Below are 13,209 nucleotides of genomic sequence, written 5' to 3'. Positions count from 1 at the left end.
AACCGGGCTTTTTATACCCCACACAGAGTCACCACATCCAATGGCGTTGGATTAGCAGTCTAGCTTCAATATCGAACCGGGAAACTAATTTCTACCAAACTAGGTAACCCTAAAATCTTTACAAACTCTAACTCCAAAATAATTAGGCTCAAATCCTAATTTTCCCAACCCTTAGATTAGATCATGAGAGAAAGAGAGTCTCTATGTTGGGGCGTGCCCCCTAGTGTCTTTTAGGAGAGAGAGAGAGAGAGTAGAGAGAAAAAATCAGAGAGTAGAGATAGAGGGGCATGGCCCCTAGGGAAGAGAGAGAGAGTTTATAGGAGAGAGTGAGGTGTGTTGAGATGAGGGGGCGAGCACCCCCATTTATAGTGAAATTTAGGTCTAGGTTTTTTTAAGGTTTCCCATAGTTTGCCTATTTCTTAATATTGAATATGAACTGTTGATCAAGGTGACTTGTGGGGTGAGAGATCTGAGCCATCCATTCCATAAATGGGCCATCAACATTAAGAAAAGTGTATGAACCATTATTCCCCTTTCTTTAAACCATTTTCCCATCAATATATTTAAATAAATTAAATCCATTAGAGATATAGTGCATACTATAAATTGCATATTCCGTCTCATATTTTTTATTAAGAATATTTTAATAATATCAAGTTAAAATATTCCTTCAATAATCAATATAAGATATGGTCAATATTTCCTAATCGATATTTGACCATATGCTACAAGATATAGTGACCATATGCTACAAGATATAGTTACCATATTTAATAAACTTGAAGACAGAGCAACAAGAGAAGGTATCCAAGGGTGGGGCATGCCACCCATGTGTCGTATGTGGGGCCCCACCTAATACCCACATGGTGGGCCCATGTGCACTATGGGCCTCCATGTATTTTTTTTAATAAATATTTTAAAATTAAACAAAATAAAATTTAAAACATTATAACTTTGTAAATTAATAATTTCATTTTTTTATAAGTCCAAAAATAAGAAATAAAATATCAAATGACTTATAAAAATTCAAATAATAAATCTAAAATAATTTAATAATAAAATGAACACAATTAAATTAATATGATGGGAAATGGATCCATATGGTTCAAGAATTCAATCAACAATCACGGGGTACTCCACGTTCAACTGTGGACTACAGACCACACTTGCTTTATCGAACCGATCCAGTGTTTCCCATGACCTATAGTTCAAGCAGGGGCTCATTAGCGGGTCACTAAAGTCTGGTTGACGAGCCAAGGAGTCGCCATCCCAGTTTGTGGATTACAGGTCCTCCCCTAGAAACAAGTCAAGATTACCACGACCTGATGCGACTACAGCTCTATGATGCATAAGGGTATATGACACATGCATATGCTTCATCCAAAGGTGAATATCTAGCTTTTTCGAAGGATCTATCTCTATGCATGTCGTGTGATGGAACATGGATGAGGTTTTGGCCCCCGTCTCTGTAGGGCTACCATCACACACAAGGGTCACACTGTCCCTCGGCTCACTCATCTAGGCATAAGCTCTGACCTCATCAAGGGCTAATCCAAAAACCCTTATCGGGTTATTTTTTATACCCAGGTACCTTGGGTTTTCCAATCGACTAGCCTAGATCGTCAAGCACAGTCCGATATCCGTAAATATCATTTGCTTAGTATGGTTTTCGAGGGACCACACTTCCACTGAGTTTATGTTCCACTATAATAAATGTTTTTCATTACACATTCATAAGGCATTTAAAGGCCATATAAACCCAACATCTCCCACTTGACCTTTGAATGTCTTACATTATCTCTTCCTCACTTTCTCTTATCCCCATCTTTCTTACATGTTTTACAAAAACATTAAGGACAACTCCCTCAGTCAGAGGGTCTGCAATCATCAAATTTGTAGATATGTAGCTGATTTTGATCTCTTTCAATCTCACCTCATTTCTTAGGTGATAGAAGTATGGCTTGATATGCTTGGAATTATTGCGAAACCGAGGCTCCTTAGAGACACAAATAGCCGCTGTGTTGTCGCAGAAAATTCGCATCGTCTCACAACGTACAGGATGGAAATTAAGTTGATTAAGAAGCTTCTTAATCCATGCAGCCTCTTTGGCTGCTAGACAGCAAGCCACATACTCGGATTCCATGGTGGACAAAACCACAATATCTTGTTTCTTTGACTTCCAAGAAACCGCACCCCCTCCAAGACTAAACACATACCCAGATGTAGACTTCACATCATCTAGATCCACGAGATAGCTTGCATCTGAATATTCCTCTATTGCTATTTCAGTTCTCCCCTTATATATGAGCGCATAGTTCATGGTCCCCTTTAAATATTTGATAATTCTTTTTACCGCTTTCCAATGCTCCTCTCCTGGATTGCTTTGGAAATGGCTCACCAGACTCATGACGAAGGACAAGTCAGACCTCGTTCCTGTCATGGCGTATATAAGGGACCCAACTGCGCTCCTTTATGACACTCTCTCCATGGCTCTTATATCCATGTCTTCGGTAGGACACATTTATTACTAAGCTTCATCTTTTTGTCAATTGGGGTTGACATGAGCTTACACATACTCATATTAAACTTTTCCAGTATCCTCTTACAGTAGGTTGCATGGAAAAGTTAGATAGTCTTCTCTCTCCTGTTTCTTATTATCTTGATGCCCAATACATATGAAGCTTCCTCAAGATCCTTCATATCGAAGTGTTGTGCAAGAAAATGTTTTGTCTCTACTATTAGGGCAATTGAGCTACTAACAATTAGCATATCATCCACATATAACGATATAAAGACTACATCACTCCCACTGACCTTTTGATATATGCAATAATCTTCATTATTTGTAGAGAATCCTGCAAGAGCACGGGTCTCTTGGAATTTTATGTACCACTGTAGCGATGCTTAATTCAGACCATAAAAGGATTTATTAAGTTTGCATACAAGGTTCTCTTTCCCTTTCTCCTCAAATCCCTCAGATTGGGTCATGTAAATTTTTTCTTCTAAATTCCCATTTAGAAAAGTTGTTTCGACATCCATTTAATGAACCTCAAAGTCAAAATGAGCTGCTATAGTTATAAGGATTCGAATGGATAAAAATTTGGCAACAACGAAAAAGTTTCCTCATAATCTAATCCCTTCTTTCTGGGTGAAACCCTTTGCAACCAACCTAGTTTTGTATTTTTCTATTTTCCCTTCAGAGTTCAACTTTTTTTTGAAAATCCACTTACAACTAATGGCCTTACGTTTTTCAGGTAGCGGTATTAATTCCCATACATGGTTTTGGTTAATGGAAGCATACTCATCTTTCATGGCTTCTACCTAGTATTCCCTTTCAGGATAGGTCAAGGCTTCATGATGAGTTTTAGGTTTTGAATCTGGATCTTCCCCAACCTTATCAAAATGTTCTCCAAGATAGACAAAATGTTCTAGTTAAAGAGGTGGTCTACTGATTCGGTTACTTTGTCTTGGTTCAGGTAAATGTTCACTTTCTTTAGGGAGTTGAGAAACAGGTTGGGTTGGTTTAAAAGTTTCAGGTTCAGGGTCTCAAACTACATCATTGTTTTTTGCCTCCTCATAAAAGTTGGCTTGTTTTCTACTCACCATTGCTTCAAGGAACTCTTCCTCAAAGAAGTGAGCATCGCGGCTTTTAATAACTGTACGAGTTTCAAGGTTGTAGAATCGATACCTCTTACCATGATCTGGGTAACCAATGAAAATGAATTTGACAGTTTTGGGTTGCAATTTGATTCTATTTTGAGGTGGGATAAGGACATGGGCTGATCAACCTCAAACTTTCAGGTGTTCAAGGGAAGGAGTACGACTTGTGAAAATTTCGTGAGGAGTAAGTAAGCCAGCTTTTGTGGGAGTCCAGTTAAGGATGTAACATGCCGTTAATACGGCTTCTCCCCAAAACTCCAATGAGAGATTTGCATGCCCCATCATAATCCTTACCATTTCCACTAAGGTCATATTCCTTCTCTTAGCTACACTATTTTGTTCCCAAGTATAAGGCATGGTGTACTAATGGATGATCTCATTTTCAATGCACAATTCTTTGAAAAGGTCAGATAAATATATCCTCCCTCTATCGGTTCTAAGGACTTTAATTTCAAGTTGGTTTGATTCTCTATTTGGGCCTTATATTCTTTGAATTTTTTTAGGGCTTCTGATTTTGCATGTATAAGGAACATGTAGCCATATCATGAGTGGTCATTTATAAAAGAGATAAAATATCTTTTTTCACTTTTGGTGGTCACATTCATAGGTCCACATATATCATTATGAATTATTTCTAATACGCTAGTAGCTCTTTTTGCCCAAGTGGTATTTTTCCTTATTAGTTTTCCTTGCACACAAGACTCACACACTTTCGATAAATCTCCCGTATAATTATGAAGAATCTCGTCTTTTTTTAATCTTTCCATTCGTTTGATATTAATGTGTTTTAACCTCATATGCCATATGGTAGCATCTAATTCATTAGGGGATGAGATATAAGCAACGTTCTCTTTTATTTCAATAGTAAATAGCCCGTCTACAAGTCGTTCAGTTATAATCACATCTTTCTCCTTCTTCATCATATTAAGAGCATAAAGTGCTTGTTTTAAGATCAAAGTGCTCCCACTCTTTAGTTTCAGCTCAAAATCTCCAACTCCAAGTACATCAGTCTTCTGATTTCCTCCCATATAAATATGCTGATGTTCTGGCCCCATGGGAGTAAAAAAACGGTAACCTTCCTTGGTGTTTGTGACATGGGCCGTACCTCCGAGTCAAGACACCAAAAAGGTTCTTTGGGGTCAGCTAGCATGGACTCGAAAACCACACATGCCAGTTCCTTGTTAGTTCCCCCAGATTGTTGAACCTACAATTATTGGCTATATGGCCACTTTCTTGCAAATAAAACAAGTTTGAGCCTCTTTCTTTGCTCCTTTATTTCCAAAATCTCTTCTTTTGAAATATATTTTCTTCTCAAAAGTATTTCTTCCCTTTCCTTTCTTAAATTTAAAAGATGGTTGAGATTTTACCATATGCACAGCATCCCTTGGGGTTTGCCTTGAACTCCTCCTTTTTTCTTCAGATTTGATGGTCGTGATGAGTTCCTCCAATTTTTGTGTCTTTCTTCTAGCAGAGATGGTAGATATGAAAGTCTCCCATGAATTAGGAAGAGAATTCATTAAATGAATCCCTTGCATGGATTCATTGGGCTTCATGCCTGTATCTTCCAAATCTCTGACTAGCGCACGAAACGCGTGCACATGATCTGTAAAGTGGTACCTTCTACCATTTTTAAATCAGTGTACATTCTCATAACCATAGTTTGCTTCATGAGAGAGGGTTTAACATACTCTCTTTCAAGTTTATCAAAAATCTCACTTGCAATATAGATTGACTCGTACTCAAAAGCATACGAGTCAGTCATGACACATAAAAGAATGTGCTTGCATTTCAAGTTCCTCCTCTTCCAGTTGGCGTACTCATATTTGATTATTTGAGATGAGTTGTGAGTTGGACGATGAGGTCGGTCCTCAAAAAGTATCTCATGCAAGTTTTCTTCATAAAGCACAAATTTGATTTTTATTTTCCATGAAGCAAAGTTGGTCCCATCAAACCTTTCGATTTTCAGGATCTCAGAGATGAAGGTACGAGCAGCCATTATATTTCTATTCTCAAGCAAAAATAAGAAATGACAATCAAGTAAAACTAGCTCTGATACAAATGAAAGAAAGACCTATGTAATCTTTTACCGGGGAAATACAATTTTTTTTTTTTAATAATAATCACCCCTTCTAATTGTAGCAACAAGATCACTCACAGATGGTCTTATTACAAATAATATAAATTCCAAAAATAAATAACACATCAATAAAATAAATCTCAACTACTTGATGTCATTCATACAATCGAATATTGTGCTTGAGAATATAAAATAAAAGAATAAACAATTAAGAGAAAAGATGTCGGAGATTACCTCAACCGGGCTTTTTACACCCCACAAAGAGTCACCACATCCAATGGCACGGGATCAGCGGTCTAGCTTCAATCTCGAACCGGAAAAACTAATTTCGGCCAAACTATATAACAACCCTTAAATCTCTACAAAACCTAACTCCAAATAATTAGGTTCAAACCCTAATTTTCCCAACCCTTAGATTAGATCATGAGAGAGAGAGAGTCTCTATGTTGGAGCGTGCCCCCTAGGGTCTTTTTAGGAGAGAGAGAGTAGAGAGAGAAAATCAGAGAGTAGAGAGAGAGGGGTGTGGCCCTTAGGGAAGAGAGAGAGAGAGAGTTTATGGGAGACAGAGAGGTGTGTTGAGATGGGGGGAGAGCACCCCTATTTATAGTAAAATTTAGGTCTAGGGTTTCTTTCGGGTTTCCCATAGTTTGCCTCTTTCTTTTATAATAACTTCATTTTTTTATAAGTCCAAAAATAAGAAATAAAATATCAAATGACTTATAAAAATTCAAATAATAAATATAAAATAATTTAATAATAAAATGAACACAATTAAATTAATATGATGGGAAGTGGATCCATATGGTTTAAAAATTCAATCAACGATCACGGGGTACTCTACTTTCAACTGTGGACTACAAACCACACTTGCTTTATCGAACTGGTCCAATGTTTCCCATGACCCACAGTTCAAGCAGGGGCTCATTAGCGGGTCACCAAACTTTGGTTGATGAGCCAAGGAGTCGCAATCCCAGTATGTGGATTACAGGTCCTCCCCTAGAGACAAGTTAAGATCCTCACGACCTGGTACGACTATAGCTCTATGGCGCATAGGGGTATCTCTAGCACATATATGTGCTTCACCCATAGGAGGATATCTAGCTTTCTCGAACAATCTATCTATATGCATGTCGTGTAATGGAACATGGATGAGGTTTTAGCCCCCGTCTCTGTAGGCCTACCATCACACACAAGAGTCACACAGTCACTCGATTCACTCATCTAGACATAAGCTCCGACCTCATCAAGGGCTAACCCAAAAACTCTTCTCGGTTTATTTTTTATGCCCAGGTACCTTGGATTTTCCAACCGACTGGCCTAGATCGTCAAGCACAGTCCTGTATTAACAAATATCATTTGCTTAGTATGGTCTTCGAGGGACTACACTTCTACTAAATTTATATTCTACTATAATAAATATTTTTCATTACACACTCATAAGGCCTTTAAAGGCCACATAAACCCAACAGTTATCTCCACCCTGACTCCATGTGACATATCCATATTTTAGCACAAGTAAATAAATAAAGTGAGAACCATTGTCCCAAAATCCGAATTAGCGGGGCAGATCCTTCACCTACAGATTCATGTAAGATTGTTGGATCGCTTATTTGAATCTAAGACTGGATTAGTCTGAATCAGTGATCCAAGAGAATATTATAAAATAAGTGAGAAAATTAAAATTAAAATAGGTGGTTTATAGGGTGGGATACAAAGGGATCCAATAAAATATTAAATAAACATATATGTATATATATATATATATAAAACGAGGTTTCAAAGGGAAGTGGGCTAGAACCCATACCACTTTGAAACCAGATCGGTCCTGACCAATTCCCATTCAGATTAGTGATAAAAATAACTTTTGAAGAAGTGTGGATTACATTATCAAATTTTAAGACGAAGAACTAGACACTAAATATGTGTTTGGCACTAATATTGTATAACCTTAGTATTCACTATATTTTCTTTCTAGCATAATATTACTTTCTTGATTTTGTTAACTTTTTGGTGAAGTTCTTCACCAAGTCCCAATGTGGATGCCAGGTTTAGGATGAAATAAATTCCATCAAGCCCCTAAAATGGGAAGGGGAGGCGACTGAATTTATTATAAAGAGTTGGGAAATTTATCAAAAGACCAATGAGAGATACACTATTTAATGTTTTATACATTTGTCACTATTCCAACCCATCATTAGTTGTACTTGGAAACTAAATCAATCCTTATGGATAAAAAGTTAAATAGTTCACATTTGATAGGTATGTTGATAATTGTCATGTAAAGCATCAACTTCATAGAAGTAAGGCTCACCTCTGTATCGATCTCAAGATTTATATATATATATAAAAAGATTTCATGTTCTCAAAATTATGCATCTTATAAAATATGATATGACCATCTATTTTCAAGATTTTCAAATATATATAGATATGTTTGATCGGCATAAGTTTTGGATCGTTAAATTTTATAATCACGAAAAAAATTAAATTCCCAGTAGGGATTTTTGACATTGAAGCTATGCCTCTAAAAGGCATGTACATTTTCAAACAAGTTTTGGAGGGGCAAATTTGATTGTTTGAATTTAACGCTCGGTAAATCACACATTTTATTTATAAAAATAAGGCAAGTTTAACAAATGCATGTGGTTTCTATAAGGTTGCAACCTTAAACAATCCAATTAAGGCGCACTTCCAAAATTTATCATAATATGTAATGTTGGTATAAAAAAGCATTAGGATTATCTTAAAATCTATTTTCATATCTAATTATAAAATTTTAAACTTCAAAAATGATTAAAATCAAGTAGATCTATAAACGTATGAGAATTTTGAAAATGGATGGTTTAGATAATGTGTTGCAAGATGTACTATTTTTTGGTACTCAAATTTTTTTATTTTATTTTTTATATATTCATACATCTCAATGTGGAGATAATCAATTAGAGGGCTTTTCAACATTAAAATAACCTTTTCCCATAAATTTTTGAGGTACATATATAATTCTGCATTTTAATGTTGCATATATAAACTATTTCCTTAACAAATTAATCACGAGATACTAACGATTTAACATATTACTAGGTGGAATAGTTTCAAAAAGATTAAATTATTAAACAATGCAACTATTACAGGTATTGTGGTAAATTTATCTTCAAATAATATACTCGCACTCGGAGGGTAATGTTTGCTAGAGTATGATTGCTTAAGTGCACGTTTAGGAATCGGAATGGACCACCTCTTGCATACATAATAACTCCAAGTAGATTTTATTATTTTAATGCAAGTGTCGCAAACATCAAAGTTGCACACGTGAGTCGATGTGGACTGGCGCGAGTAAAGGTTAAGAGCCTTAGAAAAATAAAAATTAACAAATAAAAATAATAGTAAAAATTAAGTAAAAAAAACAATTTATAAAAGTTCAAATAAGTTTAAAAAATATTTAAAAATTCTAAAATATGTAAGGATTATCGCATAAAAACTCACAAATTTTTGCCAAAATTTTCCAAATTATATGTAAAAAATTTATAAAATAATCCCGTATTTTTTTTTTTACCATTTTTAAAATTTTTTAAAGCGTTTGATGTATGTGCCCTGAGTTGTATGTAAAACTGAAGGAAACTTGAAGTAACTCGGCTAAGTACGAGTGGTCTCTGTCGAATCCTATAACACTGGCCAGAAAATTGAAGAAATAATACTGTAGTAGGGCAACAGCTAAGTAGACTTTCAACTGTTGTTTGTTGCTTCCTCAGCAAACTAACCACTCCAAAGCTTAAGGAATTGCTTAATTAATGGTCGCCAACCGAGTTGAAGCGATCCATTGGCTTGATCGAAACAACCAGCTTTCTATAGAAATAAAAAAAATAAATTAGTGGGAGTTACGAAAGTCTAAGGTGGAAATGGCTTAAAGCGAGTTTGGGTTGACTGTGTAGGGAATGAGATAGGTATAGTCGGGTTTGGGTCAAAAAATAAATTATAAAAAAAATAAAGCCATTTGTTCAATCCAAATTTTAAAATATACATCCTTCTTATTCTAATGAACAACCACAAAAAAGAATAATTTGAAAACGCAACTCAGAAAGTAATTTTTTAGTCCAATTAACATAGGCCATCCATTTTGGTGAGATGCTTAGATCTAGACTTTAGAATGGTCTTTTTTCTTTTCAAATTTTTTAGATAAATTTATTATCATTAGATTAACAATATTAAAAAATAGAAAAATGATTTTGAATTCCTTAAGGCCTAGATCTTGAAATTTATCAATGGACGGTCTAGATTCATTGTTGGAGGTGACTCATTTTGGCCATATATATGGTGAAAATTATTATTATTATTTTTTAAAAAAATTTACTATTAATATGAGGCAAGTGTATGTGCAAAATTTTAGGCCATACAAAAACCACAAACTTGGTTTTTTAGAAGTGCAATTGCATTATACTATAATACAAATGTTGCATGAGATCACTACCCATACGCACACATACACACAGGTAGATCTTGAATGCACAGTCCGTCTAAAATTTCCCTTAATATGTCCCATGCATGGGTCAAGGAGCTAGGTTGTGTTAGATAGGTAGCCAACGTAAAACTTTGTAAGAATTTATCATGAGTTTTGAACCTACAATATGTGCTTATGCTAGGGCGTTTTAAACAAACGAAGCACTGTACCAGAACCCAAGTACAGTTAGAAATGAGCAAGGGTTGGCTAAGGCATTCCTCAAAAGTGACATGTCGCAGTACCGCTCGTTGCAATGAAAATTTTCAATGACATTCTTGATGAGTGTGGGTAAAAAAGGTAGTTCAAGAAAATAAGATTCGTCTAGCAACATAGAATGTAAGAACACTTATAGGTAAGAGTATCGAGTTAATGGATACAATGAAACTAATGAGAGTAAATATAACCTGTCTATAAAGAATAAAATGAAAAGGAGAAAAAACTAAAAACATAGATGGGTACAAACTTTGGTATATAAGAAAGGATAATAATAGTCGACAAAGATTTAAAAAATGAAGTAATTAATGTCAAGAGAATAGGTGGTATGTTCATATTAATTACACTTGTATTAGAAGAAGAGATAATTAACGCAATTAGTGTTGGGAAAGCTTTCTATACTTCCTCTACAGCATAAAACTTATATACTTCCCCTTATCCAATCGTCTATTCTGAAAGGAGGGCTAAGATTGCCCCAATCACAATGTCACGTTTCTACACTATTTTATTTTTATTTTTTTCTATATATTATTTTGATACCAAAATTTGGATGTCCAATCCTCTATTAAACTCGCACTAGCGAAAAATATTTTCAATAAAATAAAATGACCAAAATACCCCTAAAAATTTTAAGGGGTATTTTGGTCATTATATTTTATCAAAAAATTATTTTTAATATTTTTATAAGTGTGCCCCAATGAGAAGATGACAGGTACCAAATTTCATGTTCATAAAATTTGTATAAAAAAACTAAAAATAAAATACTTTGAGACGTTGTATCTAAGATCAAACAGTGAGTCTCTTGATCAAAATTGGACAGCTGAATGGTAGGGAAAAATAGATCTTCTATGCTGTAGGGGAAGTATAGAAACCTTTCCCATTAGTGCTTGTGCACTACAAATAGGATTAGAAGATAGAGTTAAGAGACAATTTTGGGAGGATATAGATGGATTAGTCCAAGACATCCCAAATGGAGAGAGGACCATTTTAGGATGAGACTTAATGTTGGGTGAGTGTGGCCATTAAAGCCCTTATGAGTGTTTATAAAATGAAATTATATAGTGGAACATGAACTAAGTGGGAGTGTGGTCCAACAAGAGACCATACTAAGCAAACGATGTTTGCTGATACTGGACCGTGCTTGACGTGCTATATTAGTCTAGTTGGGGAAACCCCATGTTGTTTGGACTCTAAGAATCATACCGATGAGAGTTATATGAGTTATCCTTTGATGAGGTCGGAGTATGCCCATATGAGTGATCCGAGGGACTGCGTGACCTTTGTGTATGATGGAGGCCTTCAGGGACAGGGCTAAAAACCTCATCATTTGTGTCATCACATGACATGCACATCGATAGCTGTTTTTGAGAAAACGTATCACCTTTTAGAGTTAAGCATGTGCATGTGCGAGAGATATCCCTTGTGCACCATTAAGCTATGGATTGCATCAGGTCAGAATGACCTTGTGTTTTGTCTTCGGGGGGGGGGGGGGGGGGGGGAACTTGAAATCCATATACTGGGATTGTGATCCCTTGCCCATTGGCTAAACTTTGGTGACCCACTAATGATCCCCTACATAGACCGTGGGTAATGGGCAATGCTGGGTTGATTTGAGAAAGCATGTGTGGTTCGTAGTTCGCAGTTAGACATGGAGTGCCCTAGTGGATATTTATTATTAGACCATATACATCATTTTCCCATCAAGATTTTATTTTTTTTTATTTTAATTGTATTTTATTTTTAGAATTGTTATTTGAGTTTTTTCTAAATCTCTAGATATTTTATTTATCAAATTTGGATTTATAAAAATAGAGATATTGATTTTGTAATGATTTAATTATTCAAATAATGATTTTGTATATTTTCAAAATTATAAAAATAACTTAAAATACATAGGAAACCCAATAGGTCTTTGAGCCTACTATTGCATGTTGGGTGGGGCCCAATATGTGCTACCATAGGTGGCATGCCCAACCTATGCCATCTTTCTTATTTGGTGTTTAAGCTTTAAAGCTTGAGAGAAAGGTTTGTGTTATTTTGCAAAGTTGGAAGCCTTGAGGAATATTTGATTGATATTTTGGAATATGTGAGAAGGTTTATGGATAAAAATAATAAAAGATAATAATACGATATGCTAATTTCTTATTTAAATTAATTGATGGGAAAATGGTTTAGAAAGTGGGGGTTAATGGTCTAGCACCTTTAATAAAATGTTAATGGCCCATCTATATAACGAAGAACTCAAATCTCTCACACCACAAGTTACACACGATTAATGGTTCATATTCAATTTCATGTAAGTGACAAACCAAGAAAAACCCTAAGAAACCCTAATCTTGCTGAAGCACTATAAAAAGGGGAATACCCTACCCAAAATCTCTACACCTTAACTCTTCCATATACTTTCTATATCGCTCTCTCTCTCTTAACCTACCAAAGAGGCACGCCCCACTTTGAAATGTCTCTCTCTTTCCAATATAAACTCTCTCTCTCTCTCCTCTCTTTTGAAAGCCCTAAGGGAGAGCATGCCCCACTATCTCTCTCATCTATAGTGTCTCTCATGTCTTATTCTCTCATGATATCTCATCTCTCTTTTGGGGTTTTAGACTATAGGGTTGTGATAGAAAAGAGAAGTATCTCTCTCAAACTAGATTGCTAAGGGATTCACCTGGGGTTTGAGTTTGTGATCAAAGAGATTCATGTTCCATTGGTGTGGCTTATCCAAACTTGCTTTCTCGGTTGAGATTGAAGGTTGACCATTAGA

The sequence above is a fragment of the Amborella trichopoda genome, chromosome 9 (assembly GCF_054954075.1).
Source record: "Amborella trichopoda isolate Santa Cruz 75 chromosome 9, AtrichopodaSantaCruz75HAP2 v2.0, whole genome shotgun sequence".
Lineage (NCBI taxonomy): Eukaryota > Viridiplantae > Streptophyta > Magnoliopsida > Amborellales > Amborellaceae > Amborella > Amborella trichopoda.
Note: the sequence above shows the minus strand (reverse complement) of the source record.